At 50.1% G+C, this 12,533-nt stretch overlaps 1 pseudogene; it reads right to left on the bottom strand.

Moving 5' to 3' along the window:
* Positions 1 to 330: 330 nt before the first annotated feature.
* Positions 331 to 3,479, bottom strand: LOC123064203 (probable glycosyltransferase At3g07620; annotated as a pseudogene).
* Between the last annotated feature and the right edge of the window lie 9,054 nt (positions 3,480 to 12,533).

Here is a 12,533-nt window from a genome sequence, read left to right on the forward strand (position 1 = left end):
CCAGTCTTCAAGTAAAAGGTGAGATCTTCACCTAGTCTAATCACTTCTGACAAGCTACTACAAACTGTTAAACATTCATCTGAAGTTTCGACGCCAAAAAGTGCAATCAATACTTCCTCTTTGAAGAACAAAATGTGCAATCAAGAGTGACTGTCATTGTTCACCTCAACAACAGCAAAAAATGTTTTCCCAGCTAGTGTGGATGCAAACCGGTCCCTTGTCTCACCCTGAAAGAGAGAAACTTTAGAGCTAATGCACAATGTCAAGGTCAAGGTCATATGCCAGGACCAATTATCATATCAGTAACAATGTAAAGGTCATATGTCTCTGTCTCTGTTAGTTGATTCGACCCATGCACATGTAAATGTTCTGTCGCCACATTCAGTAACGTCAGGAGCTCAACTCTGTAATTTTCTCTCCTTTTTCTTTGCAAGGCAAAGGATAGCTCAGGTTACTATTAGAATACTACTGGTGTCTATCGACGTCAGGTTACATCACCTCCTTCCATTTCCTTCCTTCAGACTAGAGACCGTACCTGAGTAAAGGTGGATGATGGCTATAGCTAGTGCTACACTGCTACTGCTCTACTTGGTGCACCTGATATGATTCACCCGGCTGAACCAAACCGAGTGGAGGATCATGTGGAAGATGTCGTACTTGACGGGCTTTGTGTGCCACAAAAAATGCCTCTGCACCTTCTTCACATTAGACCGCATGGTTATGTACCTGTTCTCCGGGATCGACAGCAGGATCTCCTTCAGCCTGGGTACATCTTTCTCTGCCACGACCACTGAGAACGCGGTCCAATCAAGTACGTCGTCGAACGGGAGCACGAAGTTGTCGGCGATGATCACCGGTACGCACTCGTAGTAGATGGCCTCCACGATCCGGGGGCTGTTCACCTCGTACCCCATGGGACAGATGCAGTACTTGCTCGACTTCATGTGCTTGGCATAGTTCATCCGCCGGGTGATTTGGCGTGGGATCCGGGTGTATATTCGCATGTCCGCGTCCTTGCCTCCCCAGTACTTGACAAGGACGGGCCGAACGCGGCCATGCATCTGCCCTGCAAAGAACGCCAGGATAGATCTCTCTGCCGCTGGCTTTCCACCGATGTCTCTCACAGGTCTCCTTGCAGACTTGATATATGTTTCTGGAAGGGACACATCTCTTCCGCGGATGAAAACCCCTTCTGAGACATCGGCGTTACAGAGAGCTTTGATGGTGTTTTTCCGCAATTCATCATGTAATTTGGTCGTATAAGGTCCCTGCGAAAAAAGACCTCATGTCAGGAATAGAATACAGTTTTGTATGTAAATATCTGATTTACAACAATTGACTAAAACACAGTGTACAATTTGTGTCATGGCCAATGATTACTCAAAGATTCAAATATGCAGGTAGGCGAAGAAACATACCCAGTCATGGCAAGCAACGAAAAAATGATCAGCGCCTTTCGTCCTATTCCAATGCGGAAACTTAGCAGAGATCATATCTATGTAGTTTTTCACAAATATAGACAGCGAGTCGAGTGTATTTGATCCAGGCACATAAAGATTATGCTCCAGCTGCCGAGCGCTATATGGCAGGTAGAACAAATGAGCTCTGTTCGGATCCTTCACAACAAAATTCTGATCTGCCTCCATCAGTTTCATAAACCATCCCTCGGAAGCATAGATGCCTTTCAACTCTGGAGAATGAAAAATAGGTTTTGCTCCATCATGGTATATGAAAACCTTAAGAAGCCTCTCCATCAGTTCATAACTCCTACAAGCATAAGTTGATAGAAATTTAATAAACCATCTACTGAACTGAAGAAAATTAAACATTATTTCAGTTTATGGGCAAAATGACAGAACGAGAAAGTTGCCTACATATAACTGGACAGTTAGATGAGCGAGTCCATACTTTACAGGATGGTACATACCAATTATAGCTAGAGAATATGAAGGCAAACCAGCACCTTACCTCCTAAAGGCAGATATGTTCCTGAACAGAGGTGCATACAAATCAGGGTCACCAACTACCAATGGCGCATCGGCAATCTCTTTCTTTGCATATATAAGCTCTTCATCTGCCGTTGTTGACCAAAGCGGCATCTGCTAAATCGACAAATATTTTTACCATGTTGACTCCAGATGCCGAATACAGAAATTGCATCACACGAGGGGTAAATCCCTAACCTCTGGCCTTGGAGGCGGTTCTGCATTTCCACTCTTGTCAAGGGGTTCACTGATATCAGAGCTCCTTGTAGGAGGACCACTGGAAATGGGCTTCACAATTATAAAGGTTAAAATTAGAAGTTTCAATTGATAAAAAAAGTCTACCCAGCGCTAGATATGTACCTCCTGGAGAAAAGGGGCCGATTCCTTGAGTGGATTTTCCTAGCGAACCAGTAACATTTAATTAGAGGCCATAATAAGACATACGGATATTCTACCCGTATAAAAAACATAGCTCAGCATGCAAGCCTTCCTATCGTACATCAGCATAAGCACATCCAATAGAAATAAGGTTAATAAACCTATGCATGAGCGTAACTGGACAACGCGGAGCACGACAAAACCAGCACTGTCTCGTCATCAAAGTTCGCAGACAGAAATGCAAATAAATACCTTCATATCGGGATGCTCGGGTTCCTCCGTTGACCCATCATCAAAATTCTCTGCCGGCGAAGGCACCGGCGCCGAAAACATGGAAGGGGCCGGCGAAATCTTAGATGGCAAACCAGCCTGCGAAACAAAACAGGCGCATTTTGCGCACTCAGATCCATCCAACTGTATCACATTCACCTATCCCACATATATGTTCAAATCAAATCACCCAAAGTCCAGCATTGCAGTGATGCTGCATTTCAGCTCATGATTAAGAATTTCTCTGTATATGTTTAGGTTTGCACAAATGTTCAGCAAGAGTTACACAGGTAAAATAAGCCAGATTTGACTGCATTTCAACCGAGAACAGTAACGGCAGCCAGCAGTCGGCAGCTCATAAATTTCAGATATGTGCTTTTTGCAATCTGCATCATGGACTTGGGGAGCACAAAATTAATCTCTGCGGCGGAAGCTCGGCACGCACCTTGGCATTGAGGGGAGGAGGCGGCGGCGCCGGGGCCGGCGGCAGCGAGGGGGCGTCGTCCGGGGAGCGCCCCGCCGCGGCGGCACGGGGCACCTCGCGGGGCCTGGGGTGGAGGCGGGCGCCAGCCACGAGCAGGGCGCGGCCGGGGACCTCGGTGGTCGGAGCGGCGAGAAGCAGAGCCGCGGCCGCCGCGAGCACGGTGACGGCGGCGCAGGCGAGGACCACGCGGCGCCGGGTGAGGAGACGCCGCAGCGGAGTAGGGTGCGGCATTTCGGGGGCGGTGGCCGCCGGGGACGCGGCGGCGGAGGCGGAGTTGAGTGCTAGCGGGGGGCGGCCGGTGACGGTGATGGTGATGCGTGGCTAGTCCACGGCGGGCAGCGGTGGGCGAGGGATTGACGGATTTGCCCCCGGTGACACTCTCACACATGGACATTGCTCATCCTCCTCTTGCAAGAATTATTACTACTAGCTAAAGAATCCTCTTTTCTTATAAGGAAGGATGTGATTAATATTTGTGTGGATATTGTGATTTTATTTCCTTATATAGAATAAGAAAATCATATCTTGGATCCGTCGATTTTAATTTTTTTTGTAGAGGATCTTCAGCATTATGAATAGCCTGCACCAAAAACCGACTCTAACTCTTGCAATGGCCCGGTTTATCTTATACTTCATTTTTTATTTGGGTAATCATTTATACATGGGACGCATTTATTATTGGTGTGATGCTTTTTTCCCATCGTCTTGCCATGTCGTGTTGCTGCTGAGCACTGTTCCGCCTTGCATCAACTATATATTCATGCTCCCACTGATGCTAGCAAGGGAGTGAGTCTTGCATTGCATCTCATGTCTATGTAGCACACGCAAATGCAGAGACATGATACACTCTCGGTCTCAGAAGGAGCAAGGATGTAGGCATGGAGGAGCTTTCCCGTAGTCGACTAAAGGACAAACAATGTTGCCATCTCGGGTATCAGCGGGCACCGGATTTGGGGTGGTTACAAAGGTTTGAGCCTTTGGGAGTGCTCGATAGTGGTAGTGAGGGAATGAGGTGATCGGAGAGGTGGGTGGGATAATCGCAAAGGTTTAGGAGGGGCCGAAGAGGTAGGCGGGCTATTCGCAAAGGTTTAGGAGCGATCGGCGGTGCTGAGGTAGTCCAGGAGTGGAGAACCCGTCTAATGGAGGAGAAGGAAATGACACGCTCTAGAATTGTTCATCCACGCTAGCGATTCGAGAAGGAAGAACGGGGGGAGAGACCCTTGTACTAGGCCTCTATATTTTTGTTGTTGCCTAGTTATAATAAAGGATCAAGTAGGGTCCCAGCTGGAATGAGATTTTTGGCCTCAACCTCCAAAAATCATTTAGGCCCTATGAAGGCTAAGCCCAAGGAGAACATTATCCAAGAGAGAAGCAAAGTATTTGGTGATGGAATTCCTTGCTTTCAATAGCCGCCGAGCATGTAGGCGATGGATGAAAACTAATACAGCATAACTATCAATAAATTTGGGTCAAAGCATTGATCCCATCGATCTTAAACTTCACACAAAAATGTACTACGTAATTTGTCTTATTATTTTTGTTTATATGTATCACGTGGTTGGAGATTTTTTGCATTAGGGTTTGTAAATTCGCACTACATCTATCAAAGTGGACTATGATCAAAATTTATAGGACGCTTTCTCAAATATGTAAAAGCTGAATTTGTGCTAGTTTTAGTACACGGCAGCGGTGATCGAGGGTTGGCGGGTTCCCCCTCCTCCCCGACACATCTATCAAAGCATGCCCACCTTTCCCCAGCGCGGTGCCGCGTCCTCGAAGATGTTGAGCTCCCGGCGAACCCAACTCTCGAGGCTCTTCCAGTTGCAGAATACCCCTGGTTTTGAGCTTCTCTACAGCGTCCATCCACAACTAAAGGCGCCGGCAGCAGTCTCCTCCTCCCTCCTCACCTCCTCATCAATCCCATCAATAAGCATGGAGGGATCAAACAGCGAGGCCACGAAGTCCACGTCCCATGCGTGCTCCGGCACTCCCTTCAAGCAGACGTGCACCTTGAACAGCAACCTCACCGGGGAGGCACGCTGGAATTGCGACCATCGCGCCACCATGAATGACGCACGCCTGAGCACCAACAGGCCTTGGCCGCCCAGCACACGGGCACGGACCGCTGCATCCTCGAAGACAAACATGCACCTCCCCAAGCGCATGTAGTGACACCTTCACCGCGGCCTCGAAGATGCGAAAGCGCAACACGATAGCCCTCTTGAAGTCGACCAGCTCGAACGAAAGTAGAGAGCCCACTGCCACCGCCACCGCCGTGCACCTTGACTGAAGGAAATATGACCTAGAGGCAATAATAAAGTTGTTATTTATATTTCCTTATATCATGATAAATGTTTATTATTCATGCTAGAATTGTATTAACCGGAAATTTAGTACATGTGTGAATACATAGACAAACAAAGTGTCACTAGTATGCCTCTACTTGACTAGCTCGTTAATCAAAGATGGTTAAGTTTCCTAGCCATAGACATGAGTCGTCATTTGATGAACGGGATCACATCATTAGAGAATTATGTGATTTACTTGATCCATTCCGTTAGCTTAGCACTTGATCATTTAGTATGTTGTTATTGCTTTCTTCATGACTTATACATGTTGACTATGAGATTATGAAACTCCCGAATACCGGAGGAACACTTTGTGTGCTACCAAATATCACAACATAACTGGGTGATTATAAAGGTGATCTACAGGTGTCTCCGATGGTGTTTGTTGAGTTGGCATAGATCGAGATTAGGATTTGTCACTCCGATTGTCGGAGAGGTATCTCTGGGCCCTCTCGGTAATGCACATCACTATAAGCCTTGCAAGCAATGTGACTAATGAGTTAGTCATGAAATGATGCACTACAAAACGAGTAAAGAGACTTGCCGGTAACGAGATTGAACTAGGTATTGAGGTACCGACGACCGAATCTCGGGCAAGTAACATACCGATGACAAAGGGAACAACGTATGTTGTTATGCGGTTTGACCGATAAAGATCTTCGTAGAATATGTCGGAGCCAATATGAGCATCCAGGTTCCGCTATTGGTTATTGACCGGAAACTTGTCTCGGTCATGTCTACATAGTTCTCGAACCTGTAGGGTCCGCACTCTTAAGTTTCGGTGATGATCAGTATTATGAGTTTATGTGTTTTGATGTACCGAAGGTAGTTCGGAGTCCCAGATGTGATCACGGACATAACGAGGAGTCTCGAAATGGTCGAGACATAATGATTGATATATTGGACGACTATATTCAGACGCCGGAAGTGTTCCGGGTGATTTCGGACAAAACCGGAGTGCCGGAGGGGTTACCAGAACCCCCCGGGGAAGTATTGGGCCTTAGTGGGACTTAGGGCAGAGAGAGGGCAGCAGCCCAGGAGGTGGCGCGCCCCCTCCCATGGGGAGTCCGAATTGGACTAGGGGAGGGGGTGCGGCCCCTCTTTCCCTCTCCCTCTCCCTCTCTTTCCTTCCCCCTTCCCCCTTCCTCGTAGGACTAGGAAAGGATGAATCCTACTCCTACTAGGAGGAGGATTCCTCCTCTCCTTGGGGCGCACCAAGGCTGGCCGGCCTCCCCCCTTGCTCCTTTATATACGGGGGCGGGGGGCATCCTAAGACAGACAAGTTGATTGTTCCAAGCCGTGTGTGGTGCCCCCCTCCACCATAGTCCACCTCGGTCATATCGTAGTGGTGCTTAGGCGAAGCCCTGCGTCGGTAGCATCATCATCATCGTCATCACGCCGTCATGCTAACGAAACTCTCCCTCGACACTCTGCTGGATCGTGAGTTCGTGGGACGTCATCGAGCTGAACGTGTGCTGAACTTGGGGGTGTCGTCCGTTCCGTACTTGGATCGGTCGGATCGTGAAGACGTACGACTACATCAAAAGCGTTGATAAAACGCTTCCGCTTATGGTCTACGAGGGTACGTGGACGATGTCGTGGTTCTAAGCCTGACAGTAGAGTGGGGGTAGGTATGGAGAGGCAAGGTCCTAGCTATGGAGAGGTTCTAAACACAAGGGATGTACGAGTTCAGGCCCTTCTCGGAAGAAGTAAAAGCCCTACGTCTCGGAGCCCAGAGGCGGTCGAGTGGATTATGTGTATATGAGTTACAAGGTGCCGAACCCCTCTACCTGTGGAGGGGTGTGGCTTATATAGAGTGCGCCAGGACCCCAGCCAGCCCACGTAGGAGAGGGTTTAAGGTGAGTTAAGTCCGGGGCGTTACTGGTAACGCCCCACATAAAGTGTCTTTACTATCATAAAGTCTACTTTAATTACAGGCCGTTGCAGTGCAGAGTGCCTCTTGACCTTCTGGTGGTCGAGTGAGTCTTCGTGGTCGAGTCCTTCAAGGTAGTCGAGTGTGTCTCTCGTTGGTCGACTGGAAGGTGACCTCTTCTAAGGGTGTCCTTGGGCAGGGAACTTAGATCAGGTCTGTGGCCCTACCTTAGGTACATGACCCCATCATTAGCCCCCGAATGGATTGAGGCTTCGAGTGAGGAAGGAGTTGATGTTGTTTCCGATTAACTTTTGCACACTGGTCGTGCGTTGTTCTGGACCAAAGAATCTCTTCGTTGATAGTGACCAACTTGTCTTCAGTCGACTCGATCCATTCTCTCCTTTCATCGAGTGATCTTTCGGGCTTTGACGATTTCCAAGCGACGGATCGCAGGAAATCCCGCGTCTGACAGACCGGTCTGCCGTTCGCGGATTCCGCGGGATGCGAAATTTGGGGAAGCGCGCGAAACGGAGCGGACTGCGGCGTTCGGATGGGACGGGATATAGACGCCTCGATCCCCGCGCCACTTTCTTCGCCACGTATCCCGCCTGCATAACTGTTCCTGGATATGATTAGATCGACCGGGCCCACCTGTCATCCACTCAGAAGGGACCTTATAAATGCGCCCGGCGAGGGTTTTTTGTACAGTGCCTCAGCATTCTCTTTCTCTGCTCCCTTCGTCTCCGCCCGACGCGCTCGCTCTCGCCTCCGCCCAACCTCTCCTCGCGCGTCTCGCCGGCAACCATGACCAAAGAGAAGACGGCGGCGCTGGAACGCGCGAAGAAGGCGTCGGCGACGGAGAAGGCGAAGAGAAGATCCACCAGCCGCGGCGGGTCTTCGTCTAGATCCCGCCTGCCGAAGGGCTGGGTCCAAGGAGATTGGATCCAGTCGACCATCACGGAGAAAGATCTCCTCGACATGGCCAACGAGGGCTTGATCCCCCATGGAGCTGCGAGGCTTCCGGGGAAGGAGTGGCAGCCCCAGCCAGAAGAGGGTGAGTGTGTGCTCTTGGCCACCCATGTTGATCGTGGATTTTCTTTGCCGCCGAGTATTTTCTTCCGTGGTTTCTTGAACTTCTTTGGAGCGCAGCTCCATCACTTTACCCCAAATTCTATCGCCTATCTTGCCGCGTTCGTGTCCATGTGTGAGGGTTTTCTGGGCTGTCGACCCCACTGGGGCTTGTTCAAGCATATATTCACGTGTCGCTCTCAGACCGTGAAGAAGGCGAGCCCAGGCGACGAAAGAACCCGAGTCGTCCAAATGTGTGGGGGCCTGGGGATCCAGGTGAGGAATAAGAGCACCTTCCCAGCCATGACTTTTCCCGAGTCAGTCAGAGGCTGGCAGTCGACCTGGTTCTATTGCCAGGATCAGCCGACGCCGGGGCAGTCGAGTGGACTCCCTCAGTTTACCATGGACCGAGTGAACAAGCCCTCCTCTCTGAAGTTGATTCCGGAGGAGAAAGCTGACGTGAAGATGTTGATGGAGCGCGTGGTACAGTTGGTTCGGGAGGGAGTGACGGGCATGGATCTCTTGGAGGTTTTCCTTAGGCGTCGTATCCAGCCTCTTCGGTTCCGGAGCCACTGCATGTGGTTGTACTGTGGGACTGAAGACGAGACTCGAGTCCATCCTGAAGCAGTCGACGATGTCACTCTGGAAATATGGATGGCCGCCGTTACCGGAAACAAGGATAACCCACGCGGAGCCAGAAGGATTCCTCCACTCGACCACAACAGTGATCCAAACAAGGTATGCCTGCTCTGCTCTCCACTGTGTTCTTGTCATATTGATTTCTGTTTATTCTGCCAATTGGTCGATTGATCCTTGTCTTGATGTCTATCAGGCCCTCACCGAGCTGTACTCGATGCCCAATGGAGCACAGGCTCCGACTGAGGAGGGTGAGGCGAGTGGGGGCGAGAGCCAGGAGGAGGAGGAATGGGACTCGGACGTTGCTGAGGATGATGATGATGATGACGACGATGACGGTGATGAAGATGACGATGAAGACGAGGAAGAAGAGGAGGAGGAGATCGTACCACCGCGCTCAGAAAGGCGGTCGAAGCTTGTCCACGACCCTTCGACTGAACGTGGCAAGGGGGTTGCGACCGTTGCACAGTCGACCAAGCGCCCTCGGACCACCTCTCCGGCGCCGACTGAAAAGGCGCCGAAGCAGCCCCGGGCGGCTCCGTCGAAGCCGACCAAGCTCCTGCCGAAGATGAAGGTGTCCATCCCCACCATATCAGGGTAATCATGCTGGTTAAGTCTGATTATTTTGTGTGAACTTTGTCTCTGGTTGACGCTGAAGTTAGTCGACTGATTCTTTGGAGTTGCAGTGCTGCTACTTCTGAGACCTCAGCCCGGGCTCATGACCATGAGATGGAGGACGCAGCAACCTCAAAACCAGGTACTATATTCTTAACGCCGTTTTTAGTCGACTGACTCATGATCTCGAATCCTGATTCTTCTCTGTAGCTCCACCCAATGTTGTTATCACTCTCCCTGATGATGATGAGGATGAGGAACCGCTGAAGCGCAGAAAGAGTAGGAAAGCGTCTGCCAGCAGGGTGCCCCAGGATGTGACGGCGCCTGAGACTCTGATTGCGGAGGAAGAGAATACCACTCGACACACTGTGTCCTTCGCAGATCCACTGACGAGTGCTCAGCAGCCCTCCCTCTTCACGACGCACCACGTCCCAGAGGACCAAGCTGGCGCCGCGAAGGAGGCGATACGCCAGGCAGGGATCATGATGGAGCAGTTAAGGACCATCCGGGATGCGAGCCAGGCAGCTTACGACGCCAGTTCCGCCCTTCAAAGCAATGTTCAGGTCAGTCGACCACCGCCTGTTCTGTTAGGATATGCTATCAAAAACTTTTCTTTCTAGAATTTATAGTAGTCACCCACTGGGTGTGTCGATTCAGACTCCGTGTTAGCGGGAGCACGCTGAGTGCACCCGTTGGGTGTAGTCCCCAAGGCTAAGGTCGACTGCTGGCAGTCGGCCTTAGGCTTTATAATTTCAGGCTTTCCGTCATTCGACTATGTCGAATGGATTTCGCAAACTGGTCGACTGTTCGACTCTGTCTTCAATAGGATTAGTGGGGGCACGCTGAGTGCGCCCACTGGGTGTAGTCTCCAAGGCTAAGGTCGACTGCTGGCAGTCGGCTTTACGTTTTATAATTTCAGTCTTTGCGTCATTTGACTATGTCGAATGGATTTTGCAAACCGGTGGGGGCACGCTGAGTGCACCCACTGGGTGTAGTCCCCGAGACTGTGGTCGACTGCTTGCAGTCGATTACAGTCTTAAAGAATACATCTCTCTCTTTTTTTTGAGGTCGACTGGTCGACTCTATCTTCGATAGGATTAGTGGGGGCACGCTGAGTGCACCCACTGGGTGTAGTCCCCGAGACTACGGTCGAATGCTTGTATTCGGCTGTAGTCTTAGAAACGTGTGATTTTTCCTTTTTCACTCGGAAGTGAATTATATTTGACATTTAGTCGATTGGTTCTTCGCAGAACTCCTGTGATCTTGTGGCTCGCTACTCTGAGCTGGAAAACAAGCACGTTCAGCTCAAGCTGAACTTGAAGCTGGTTCAGGAGAAACTGACGAAGGCAAAGGAGGAGACCGAAGGTATGTTTGGTGAGACCTTGACGACTGCTTTTCCCTTTGTTTGTTTCAAAATCTGATCTTGCTGTAACTTGCAGGTAAGGTAAGGGAGGCCCAACAGAAGAAAGACCTTGAACTAGCTGAGAAGATCAAGCTTGCTGACGAGAAGTTAGCTTCAGTCACCAAGCTTGAACAAGACAATACCAATCTGAAAGCTACTCTTGGGATCGCCAACAAGGAGGTCAGTCGACTGAAAACTGATAAAGCTGCCCTGACCGACCAAGTCAGTAAGTTGACTGGGAAGAAAAATGATCTGGAGGCCTTCCTGAGTGGTCTTGCCAAGAAGCTGTTTCTTATGCTTGAAGGTAAACCTCTATGCTAGGCAACTATTTCCAATCGTGGTTTTTCCATTCGACCATCACCTTGACTCGGTGATCGTCCTTGCAGAATTTTGTCAAAACTTTGAAGAAGAAACTAGCCGGCTGGAACCAAACCTCGACCCCGTCAATTCTCCGGTGAACGACGAAGTTGCCATGAATGTTTTCCGACTGGAGTCCCGTGTTGCAGCTGCCGTGGACTATCTTGCAAGGCTGAAGGTCGCCACATCTCGCATCGACTCGACGCTCTGGCCCGGGGAGACACTTCAGAATGACCTTGAGTCGCTGATGGCTCGCTTGAACACGATCCCTGGTCGAGTGCAGGAGTGGAAGAAGTCCTCGGCTCGGTGCGGTGCAGATGTTGCTCTGTGTCTGGCCCGAGTCCACTGCAAAGATGCGCGAGAAGAGAAGCTGGCGGCCCTCCGGGTGGCCAACACCAAGAAACACGACTTCAGGTCCTTTATGGAAACTTTCCTTGCGGCTGCCACTCGGATCGCAGACGGAATTGATCTTGATGAGTTTGTTGCACCATCCAGCCCTCCGCAGGAGGGGTAAAAAACTTCTTCTAAGCTCGACGCTTTAAATTTGCCTCGGTATGCCGAGTGGAATTGTAACCGATAAACCTTAACGGGCTTAGCGCCTGAGCACTTTCGGTTCCTTTAGATATCGATTCGAACTTGAATTTGGTGCTTGAATATGATTGCTTTTGGCTCGAAATGTCTTTTGCAGGTTCAAAGCAGGGCGCCTTTATTGCAATCGACTTATTCCTTAGTCCACTTAGGCGAGCACTGGGCTGCGGCTAAGCCTCCGAGTGGAAGTCTGGCTTACCACTCGGTAGGATTTTTATAACTTAGGCGAGTACTTGGACTGCAGCTAAGCCCCCGAGTGAGAGGTTTGCTCTTCACTCGGTAGGAGTTTGATAACTTAGGCGAGCACTGGGCTGTAGCTAAGCCCCCGAGTGAGAGGTTTGCTCTTCACTCGGAAGGATTTTGATAACTTAGGCTAGCACTGGGCTGCAGCTAAGCCCCCGAGTGAGAGGTTTGCTCTTCACTCGGAAGGATTTTGATAACTTAGGCTAGCACTGGGCTGCAGCTAAGCCTCCGAGTGAGAGGTTTGCTCTTCACTCGGTAGGATTTTCGATAACTTAGGCGAGTACTC

This window comes from Triticum aestivum, chromosome 3B (assembly GCF_018294505.1).
Source record: "Triticum aestivum cultivar Chinese Spring chromosome 3B, IWGSC CS RefSeq v2.1, whole genome shotgun sequence".
Lineage (NCBI taxonomy): Eukaryota > Viridiplantae > Streptophyta > Magnoliopsida > Poales > Poaceae > Triticum > Triticum aestivum.